The following is a 10,445-nucleotide window of genomic DNA, read 5'->3' on the forward strand; positions in this document are numbered from 1 at the left end:
TGTGACCATCTCCTCTCCCTCGCGCGCACCCTCGTCCGTGCCGGCGTTGCCGTAGCCGCTATCCCCGGAACGGCTCTAGCCGCCTCCCTCGACTGCCATGGCCAGGCAGCCGTAAGCCACTATGGGCCAAACCTAAGTTAGGCACGGCCATGTCTGGCCGTTGCGAGGCCGCGTTGCCCCTCTGTGACCACCGATGCCCCTCCCCAGCCAGTCGAATCGGCCACCGACCGGCCTGACGGCCTCCTCTGCTCCCACACGATGAAGAAGAAAAGCGAAGGAGCGTGAACATGAATTAGAAGAAGATGGAGGATCTAAGTGCGAAGCCGTGACTCGGTTGAATAGTGCCAGAAAGGATCTTTTTGTTCGAGTTTAATTTGAGAAAACCGCAGGGTCCCTGATAAAAGATCTACACCCCTTTTCTTTGATTTATGCAGATTTGAATGATCAACTTTGAAAATTTGTAGTAATTAATAGAAAAATTGTAAAATAGTAAATGAGGACTTTTTGAAATCCTTGTGAAATTATCTATGCACCAGATCTATAATATAGCATGATTTAGTTTAAAGTTTTTGCTGTTAAAATCAATTTGTGCAGTTAGGTTCTTAATAATAGTTGTGTCTTGTCTTTTTCATAACTGCAGTTGGTTTGCTCACATAAATGTGAAATTATTATGGAGTTCTACTAAGGTGATGGTTGATGTCTGGTGAAAATTTCAGGAGTTTAGGTTTGATGGTTTAAGAGTTATAAAAATAACAAATTCCCTATGTTGCTTTGCTCCTATTCTAAATAGGCATGCATGTTAGAATTAATTGTCTTAGTTAAGTTATGAATAATTACTTGATGACAATACATGAGTTGTATTACTTTAATTAAGCTTTTCAAAAAGCTAAATATCATGATTTTTGGTTAAGTAGATCTTGAGTTATACTTGCTTAAATCTCTGTGGCTGTTTCTGCCCAAACCCAGAGAGGGTTTCGTTTTTGGCACTGTGGGGCCTTCTTAATAGTATAATTAGCTTTAGGTATTTATAACAAAGTTGTTTAGAATTTCTTAATCTTTCTAAAAAGTCCAGAATCACATTTATTGGACATGTAGAACTTCAGTTATTTCTGTTTAAAGTGGCATGTCAGTTTCTGTCCATGTTTTAGACAGAGATGCATTCATTGGATTAATTGACCTTGTTATCTATAGAATAATCTTAAGATGATAATAATAAAGTTGTACATAACTCACTTAACTAGCTTGTGTTAAATGTTCATGGCATTTGGCCAAACAGTTTGTGAGTTATGACTGTTCTAAGTTGGCCTTCAGAAATTATAGTTCTCTGTAATTTCTGGACCAGATTTGATAAATATGACTGTTTGACCCTTTTAACTTGGGAATCATGCTGGGATGATTAAATATGAATTGTATACAATTTCATAATATTTCCATATTGTCTTGTTTCATGTCTTCTGGATTAGTACAACTCCAGTTATAAGCTTGTGAAGTTACATGGCAGAATCTGTCCAAGTTTGGACAGAGGTGCTCAATTCTTCTTGATTGACCATGTTAATGGCGGAATCACCTTGTGATGTTAATAAACATGTTTTAGATAATTTAATAAGCTTTCTAGAAAGTTAAGGTTCATGCTTGTTTGATGTCTGTAACTCTAGTTATGCCGTTTTCAAACTACTACTACTTTTCTGTCCTAGTTCTGTGCAGATCTGAAACATTGGTATGTTTGACCTAGTTAGCTTTGGAATAAGTTTTTGGTGATAATAACAATGTTGTAGGAAATTTCATTAGCTTTTTAGAAAGTCTAGGATCACCTTCTTTGGATGTCTGGATCTCTAGTTATGGTTAAAATAAGTGACTATTGTGCTGCTATCTAGAATTCGATACATGTGTTAGGTGATTGCTTTAGCTGCTCTTGTTTTGGGCTAAACATGTTGTTTAGTTTTTGATCGATGCATGTGTGCAATATCTAAACTTAAGTTCACTTGTGTACCATGCCTAATATGCTTACTATCTTTCTATAATAGATTATGAGATGCATCTCGTATTGCCGTTCTTTTATTCATGCACTTGCATCTTGTATCTCATCTAGGTACGCTAGATGAACCACGTGAAGGGCATGATGTTGGAGCCGAACCCAAAGACGGTGTATGGTGGAACTATTCCAAAGATGGAAGGACTGGACAAGTGCTAGGATGGGAGATGCTCACCAAGCAAGTGTCGTCTAACAAACACTAACCTAATGTTGGATCCTAGGCAAGCCCCGGAGCATTCTAAGCCTCCTATGTTTTTATAAATATCACTTGAGTTCTTTACGTTTGATGCATTAGGTTATAAGAGTTGATTCTAACCACTTGATGCATAGAACTACCTTGTCCAGAAATATACCTTGAACCCTATGTAGGTCCAGGATCGAATGTATGCTTAGCGATGCTTAGACCGGTAGAAGTCGGGTGATTTCCTGTCACCTGCGAGATATAGGTGGATACCAAACCACGGTTAGCTATATTTGCTATCGTGGAAATAATCATGTGTTAATAATAAATGGAGACCGGGCGGGATGTCGATACAGAAGCAACAAGACATGGAGGTCTTGGGTGTGGATCTATCCCCGTCTGTGTCGTTTAAGGACTGATTCGCTGTACGTCCTCATGTCATGTTGAACTCATGCCTGTCACTTAGTTGGCCGGATAACTCATTTCGACCGCGAAGCCGAGTATCTCAAGTCAGGCCAGAAGAATGGGAAGTGAAAGTGCACACCCTGGCGGTAGTAAGGATGTGTGGTGAGCCATTGGCGTAAGTCCTAGGTGAGATTGACCACCTAGCAGAGTGGACTCCCTGAGGGTGCGGCGCTGCTCGGAACCATGATTCCTGAGTTGTACCCAAGGTGACCTAAGGCATACCATGGCTGATAGACCTAGGTTTGTATTAGGAATACCCCTCCGGCTGGATAGGAATCGATTCAAATCGTCGTCTCTCCCGGATAGTGAGACTTGACTAAGCAGCGGTAACATAGAGTAACTTAATTGAACTTGATGGTTATAATGATGATGATGATGTTACAACATTATACCGACTATGGTTACTATTGCCTGTTACTAAATGATATCCCACATGTTTGGCATAGGTTAGTTGCTAATCTAGAGATGAATAGCTACAATTAACTTGGTTACTAAATTGTAAAAAGGTATAGCTCAACTCTTGGCTTTTATGCAAAATGTTGTCAAGCTAGCTCCACCTATAAAGCCTTGCATATTTCTTGGTGTCACTTTATTTTTGGTTTATGACGGGTAAGTCTAGCTGAGTACATTTGAGTACTCAGGGTTTATCCCACCATGTTGCAGGTGAAGTTCTCGGCCTGTTGAAGATGGTGGCTAACCGCTGGTGGGCTCGGTGACTCTATATTTACTTCTTATCTACATGCTTTTGTCTGAGGATGTCATTTATGCTAGCAATGTATTTGGAACTTGTGTTAATGTAATCATTTGAAAGCTATGTTGTTTTCACTAATCGGTTTTGAAACCCAAACTTGTATTATTATTTGTGAACCCATTTGTAATATTATTTCCACTGCAACTCTGCGTATGTGATGTGTATTTGCTTAATCATACGATCTTGGTTGCGATGTTGATTTATGGAGGTCCTTCGTGACACTCAGTGGACTACCGGGTTTATATAAGTGAAAGTATGTGCGCGTCAACGTGCTAAACGGAGACAGCCGTACTTGATCTTGTATAAATTGGGCAGTTTTGTCACACATGGAGCTTGGGAAGGTGACCATCTAGTTCGCCATGGATTCAGCACGCACAACCCCTACCTGGCGCGCTACTATCAATAAAACCTGGTCGGCAGTCTATCGAGGGGTATGCCCACGGTAGTAGATGAATTGATGGAGGTGCGCGTGAGGAAACCGGATGGTGACATAAAAAGCAAGAGACAACGATTAGGCAGGTTTAGGCCATTGGCTTGACATAATACCCTACGTCATGTGTCTTTGTGGATTGTATTACGTGTGTTCAGATGAAAACAAGGGGGTCCCTACCTGCCTTATACAGCTTGGGGTAGGGTTACAGATCGGTTATTTCCATTCCGATCGGTTTATAAGATAGGAAGTTACAGATCGTACAATATCTATCATATTCGAGCAGATTTCGTAGATCACCGAGGATCTTCATGTTGCCTTGTGAAGCACGTCGTTCTATGGCATACTTCGCATGGCGTTGTCTTCTGAGTTGGGCCTCGACCAGTGGCATAACCCGTGCATAGTCTTATGGGCTGAGCCTCCCCTAGTGGCTTGGCCTACATGGAGCCTTGCGGGTACGGGGGGGTCATACCCCCACAGCTAGTCCCCGAGCACCTTGCATCCGCTGAGCAACACCATCTTGCATCCATCTGAGCTATCCAACTTGCAGCAACTCACTAGGATCAGTCTTCCGACTAGTTCAAATAGGGGGCAAGCTATTGAAGCAAGCGTTTGAGCAGTTTGAACGAGCGTCTAAGCTATCAAAGTGGGTGTCCGAGTAGCTAAGACAGGCGTCCGAACTTATAAGGGGTCTAGCAATATGAGAAAATCCTTTATAAAATGGCGATAGAACCCCGCATGACCAAGGAAACTTCATACCCCTTTGACATTTGCGAGAGGAGGTAGCTGTTCTATTACTTCTATCTTTGCTCGGTCGACCTCAATCCCATGTTTGAACACCAAGTGTCCAAGCACTATGCCTTCTCTAACCATGAAATGTCATTTTCCCCAATTTAAGACCAAGTGCTTTTCCTCACAACTTTGCAAAACTTTGTCTAAATTTTCTAAGCAATCACTGAAAGTTTTTCCATAAATAGAAAAATCATCCATAAAAACTTCTATGATTTTTTCTATCATATCAGAAAATATAAACATCATGCACCCTTGGAATGAAGCTGGAGCATTGCATAATCCGTAAGACATCCTGCAATAAGCATAAGTTCCATAGGGACAAGTAAAAGTAGTTTTGCTTTGGTCATCAGGATGGATCAGGATTTGATGATAGCCAAAATACTCATCAAGGAAACAAAAGAAAGAATGCTTTGCAAGCCGTTCCAACATCTCATCGATGAAGGATAATAGGAAGTGATCTTTCTTTGTTGCCTTATTAAGTTTTTGGTAATCAATGCACATCCACCATCCTATGACTGTTCATCGTGGGATTAATTCATCTTTTTCATTTTTTACCATAGTCATGCCCCCTTTCTTTGCTACAACTTGTACCAGGGTTACCCACTCACTATAAGGCATGGGATAGATTATCTCTGCATGCAAAAGTTTCAAAACCTCTTAACAACTTCTCTCATCGTATTGTTAAGCCTACATTGGGGCTCCCTAGAAGGTGGATATGCTGGATCTATGGGAATGTGATGGGTGCAAAGGGTAGGACTAATCCCCTTGAGGTCTTCGAGTGAGTAACCGAAGGCAGAGCGATGCTTTTCTAAAACGGTAAGGAGCCGAAGGGTCTCATCCTTAGAGAGTTTATCACTAATAATCATAGGAGACTCCCTATCGTTGTTTAGAAAAGCGTATTTCAAATCTAAAGGAAGGGGTTTGAGCACAATGGGGGGTTTTGGTGGCTCTTGAGTCTCATCTAGAGGGAAAGGATCTCATGGTTCTTCTTTGTCTTGGATGAAATCCTAGGCGTCTTCTTTGAGATCTTTGTCGGAGGCTTCCAGGAGAGATGCTGCCATAATCTCCTCCATTTGATCTTGCACGAGACTCAACTCTGTCTTAGCATGTAATGAGTGAGTGATCGGAATAGAAAGGTTTAGGCTTTTCCCGAGTCTTACATTTATACTCCCTTTTCTTCCTTCTTGTAGGAGTCTCTTTATTGGATGTCCTATCAAAAGATCAAACTCCCAAATATCGAACACATAAAAACTAAGGTACACCTTGGTTTTGTCTACTTTGATAGGGACGAGGTGAAAAATTCCTTCACTAGGAAGGATTTGCCCTGAGAGCCTTTTTAAGAGTTTGGTTGTTGGAGTTAATTGCATATTCTTAGGAAGGGTATGTGCAAAAGATTTAGACATAAGATTTACTCCTACAACCAGATTATAAAAAGCATCGAAGGACGTTTTATGAATCTGACAACGAATGGAGGTAGAGGGAGAATCTAAACGAATAACTTCAGGAGAAAGCTTGGATTCTCTCAACCACTCATTGCTTACAATCATTGTCAACTCCTTCACAGTCTTTTTAAGGAACTTCTCTTCGGTTGGGTTAGGAAGATGCTAGTTAGGTGCTGATGGTGCCAAAGATTTCCTTATTGCATAATAATTCGAGGTGTTTCCAAAATCGGAGAAAAGATCTTCCTCAAATTCGAACATATTTTCCAAAGGCAGAATTTCTTCCTCCTTCGGTGGTTCAGAAACTTGGAGGATAGTTGAGGCTTCAAGTGGAGTAGCTAAAGGTTTAGGCTCAACTATCAAAGGTTCTTCCTCAGAAGTTTTCTCAACTATATCTTCTGGGCCATCATCACGCACGCTGGTGTAGGGGTGTTTTCTAGGATTTTCTAAGGATGTTACTCCCTTCACTAGCAGAGCAGTATAAGAAGGCGCCTCCAGCAGTTGTATCAAGAAGCTGCGTGGTCTCCCCACTAACACCCATATAGAAGTTGATGAGGACATCACTACTTCGTCGCATACAAGCCAAGAAGAGGAGGAGGTCTAGCATGGGCATCTAATTCATCTTTTTCATGGTGGAAGCCCAGTCCAACTGAAGTTCAAGCCCATCTTGGGCTCTAGGACCAGTCTACCTTAAACTGGTCACCCAGGACGCATCCAGACTCCGTTTTCGACGATCCACGTATGGTTGGAAAGCTAATTTGGTAAGGAAGCCAATCCAAGTGGTTTCACGTCAAAAGACCTTCGGAATCAATGGGAATCGTCGAAACAAGTCAGCGTCCAGAATCTACCAAGGTGCTGCGACACCGTCTTTTGGTCCGTTGGACCGTGTATCGTGTTTGGGCCCATTAGGGGGCGCGTCCAAGGGGGTGATGCCCAAGACTCTATAAATAGTAGCCGTCGCTCTCCTTAGGGTTTGGGTTTTGTTTAGTTCTTGATTTCCTCATGAAACAGACGTCGTTTTGCTGCAACTGTCGCCGCCAAGGCCGCTTCCTGTGAACTAGGGCCCCAGTTCTTGATCTTGTTCGCCTGTGGCGATTAGTCCTTTCGAATAAAGACTTGAACTCCTTCTTGTTTTTATAAGCCTCATATTTATTTGCAATTTCAGATTGCGTTCATCTCATTCTTGCTTGTGTTCTCGATTCGCTTGCAGGAAAGCCTTCTTGGCGAGGTCAATCGCGTTCGCGTGGTTGATAACCAACGGAGCAGTGGTGTAATGGTTGCGGGGGTCCGAATTAGTCTTGGTTCGAAGCCTAGATCATGAATGTCGAGTCTCCACCAATCGACGCTATCATACCTATCGAAAGATCGGGCCTAGTCTATATCAGAAGTGTTGTAAAAGCATAGGGTCTTGAATAGCAAGGTCAAGGCCAGAATTGATTAGGTCATTAAAACGTGCCCATGCCGCACAAGAGATTCTTTTTCTTTTTGTTTAAAAGATAGAACCTCTATTTGAAGGCTAACCACTCTAGAGATGGGAAAGAAAGATAAGCAAAAGCTAGAGCATAGAGCTTTCCAATCTCCTTGTACACTCCCTATGGTTTGGGTATACTAGTGTTTAGCTCTTCACGTCAAAGAGAATGGAAATAGCTTCCACTTTAAAGTTTCATGTGACATGCCTGCGATATGCAAGCATGCACAGGTTTGCTCAAACTCTCATAGGTGGGGATATGGGTTTTCATCACCTTCACCTAAGAATGATTGTTCCTGGACCAACTTTATCAAAGACTGACACAACTCATAGCTAAACATAAGGATAGGTTTTGAAGATTCCAGTGGCTCTAGTTGTGCGCCCATGGGAGCAGTGAATTGATTGATAGGCGTGATGTTATCCATGCTTAAAGATAAATAAAATAAAAGATACAAGGACAAACTTGGTTCGACGAAATCACAGCAACGGCTTCCCCGGCAACTATGCCAGAAAACTTGTTGACACCTGTGGTAGCACACAGAGACAAAATTAGCAAGTACATGGGTATCGAAGTAGTTTTCACCCGGAGTATTATCGAGTATCGTATCCACAGGGAAACATGTGTTGTCTATTTATGGTTTGTCTAGGGTTTGCAATCAAGGTTTAAGTATGAGTAGAGAGGATTCCTATGGTTATGACCCTATGCAAAGCAAGGCTTAAGATTCTAATGTTCACTTCGGGGCGCCGCTTAGACGGTAAAGCACCCTAATAGATAACTCTACCAACACGACTACGGTCCTACTAATTTAAGAACCTGCTTAATTCGGTGTGGACTACAAATGATAGACAGGACTGTCACCTCCCACTGCTACCACACAACCAAGAAATAGGGAGCAAACATAGGTAGCTGATAGCCTAAGCACCATGCTTATGCTAATGATTACTACTCTAATCCAGAGATGTAATAAGGACTAGAGCACTCAAAAGAACTGTGAACATAAATAAATTACCAGAGGTATCTTAGATGTAGACTTGGAGAAGCCTAGATCCGCCAAAGTATAAGCTATAGAGGTAGCACCGATAGGCCAACACTTCCTCCAAACTCTTCCCTCACTCTCTAACTCAATGTTTTTATTTACAAGACTAGATCCTACAAAGGACTAATCTTCTCTTCATGCCCTGATCCTGAAACGAGGATATGAATTAGGGTTTTAGGATGGCTCCAGGGAGGGAGTAGGGGCTGCTATATATGGGGGTGCATGGCACCCTTCTCCTCTTAGTTAGCCTCATTGGTACTAAACTTTCCACCATATCTCCCAATTAATCCCGCAACTCATGATGTGGAGTTTTTATTTTATTTATGAAATTTATATATTTTCATTCTGAGCTCCAAATATAGCAAATAATATATCCATTTTGATCAGCTCGAAAAGCTCTTCGCAATGGTGCACTCCAATTCACCATTTGAGATAATTTTGTTCTGTGAAAAATTAAATATCCAGTAAGACAAGTGAGAGCACCAAAACTCGTGGAACTTATTAGAATCAAACCTTATAACTATGTTTGGTGATGGAATTAAGTATATATGCAGGTTGTGTTGATGGTTTATAATTGGTGTTAATGACCATCAATAGTGCCCTTCCTATGTCGTGGCAGGGGCCGTTAGGAGCACAGGGGGCGATTAGCGCGGTCGCTTGGGCGACGCAGTCCTGCTCGAAGTAGTAGGCTTGTTTGAAGCTGCCTTCGACGATGATGACTCCCTTGGGGCCAGGCATCTTTAGCTTTAGATAGTTGTAGTAGGGGACAACCATGAACTTAGCGAAGCATGGCCGGCCTAGGAGAGCGTGGTAGACACCGGGGAAGTCTACCACCTCAAAGGTGAGCGGCTCGTTATGGAAGTTGTCCATCTAGCCGAAGGTGGCACTGAGCCGGATGCGTCTGAGGGGCACTGCTTCCTTCCCCAGGACGATCCCATAGAATGGTGCCTTGCTGGGACGTAGACTACTCTGCAGGATGCCCATCATGTCCAGGGTGCTAGCATAGAGTATGTTGAGGCCGCTGCCCCCATCCATCAGCACCTTAGTGAGACACGTGGTGCCCAAGATTGGGTTGACCACGAGTGGGGAATGCCCTAGGTGAGGGACACGATCAGGGTTGTCCCCCTGGTCGAAGGTGATGGCCACCTAGGACCATTGGAGCCACGTCCGGGCGGCGAGGGTGTGAACGGCGTTCACCTCCTACTCAGTGATGCGACGCTGCCGGCGGGATTTGTATGCCTAGGAGCCCCCGAAGATCATGAGACAGTGATCAGCCTCGGGGAACTCAACGTCATCCTCTAGGGTAGCATTCGCTGTCTCATCGGCCTTTGGGGATTGCTTCTGGGCCTTGCCCTGCTGGCCGAGGGTGCCACGGATGTAGCCCCTGATGGTCGTCAAGTCCTTGAGGAGGTGTTTTGCCTGCCCCTCATGGAACGGGCAGGGGCCCTCTCAAAGTGCTCGGGGCATGTGGTGCACCCATGGGGATGAGGCCTGGTGGCATGGTTGGCCGCAGACACCATGTCCTTCCCACGACACTTCTGGTCCTTGTTCCTCATATCATGGTGACGTTGGGACGAAGCAGGGTCATCGTCGCCAACCCCACCACTGAGGTGGCCAACGGCCGTGGCCTTACTGCTGAAGTTGGCCTAGATGGCCTCCTCCTCGATGGCATACTAGGTGGTGATGTCTAAGAGCTCCCATGTCATGCGCGGGTCTCGTGGCCGAGCGTGTGGATGAGCGCTTCATAGGCCATGCCATAGATGAAGGCGTTGATCATGTTGGCGTCAGTGACATTAGGGGAGCTCGTTGTGCTTCTTGGAAAAGCGCGGGATGTACTCCTAGAGGGTCTT

Source organism: Miscanthus floridulus, chromosome 5 (assembly GCF_019320115.1).
Source record: "Miscanthus floridulus cultivar M001 chromosome 5, ASM1932011v1, whole genome shotgun sequence".
Lineage (NCBI taxonomy): Eukaryota > Viridiplantae > Streptophyta > Magnoliopsida > Poales > Poaceae > Miscanthus > Miscanthus floridulus.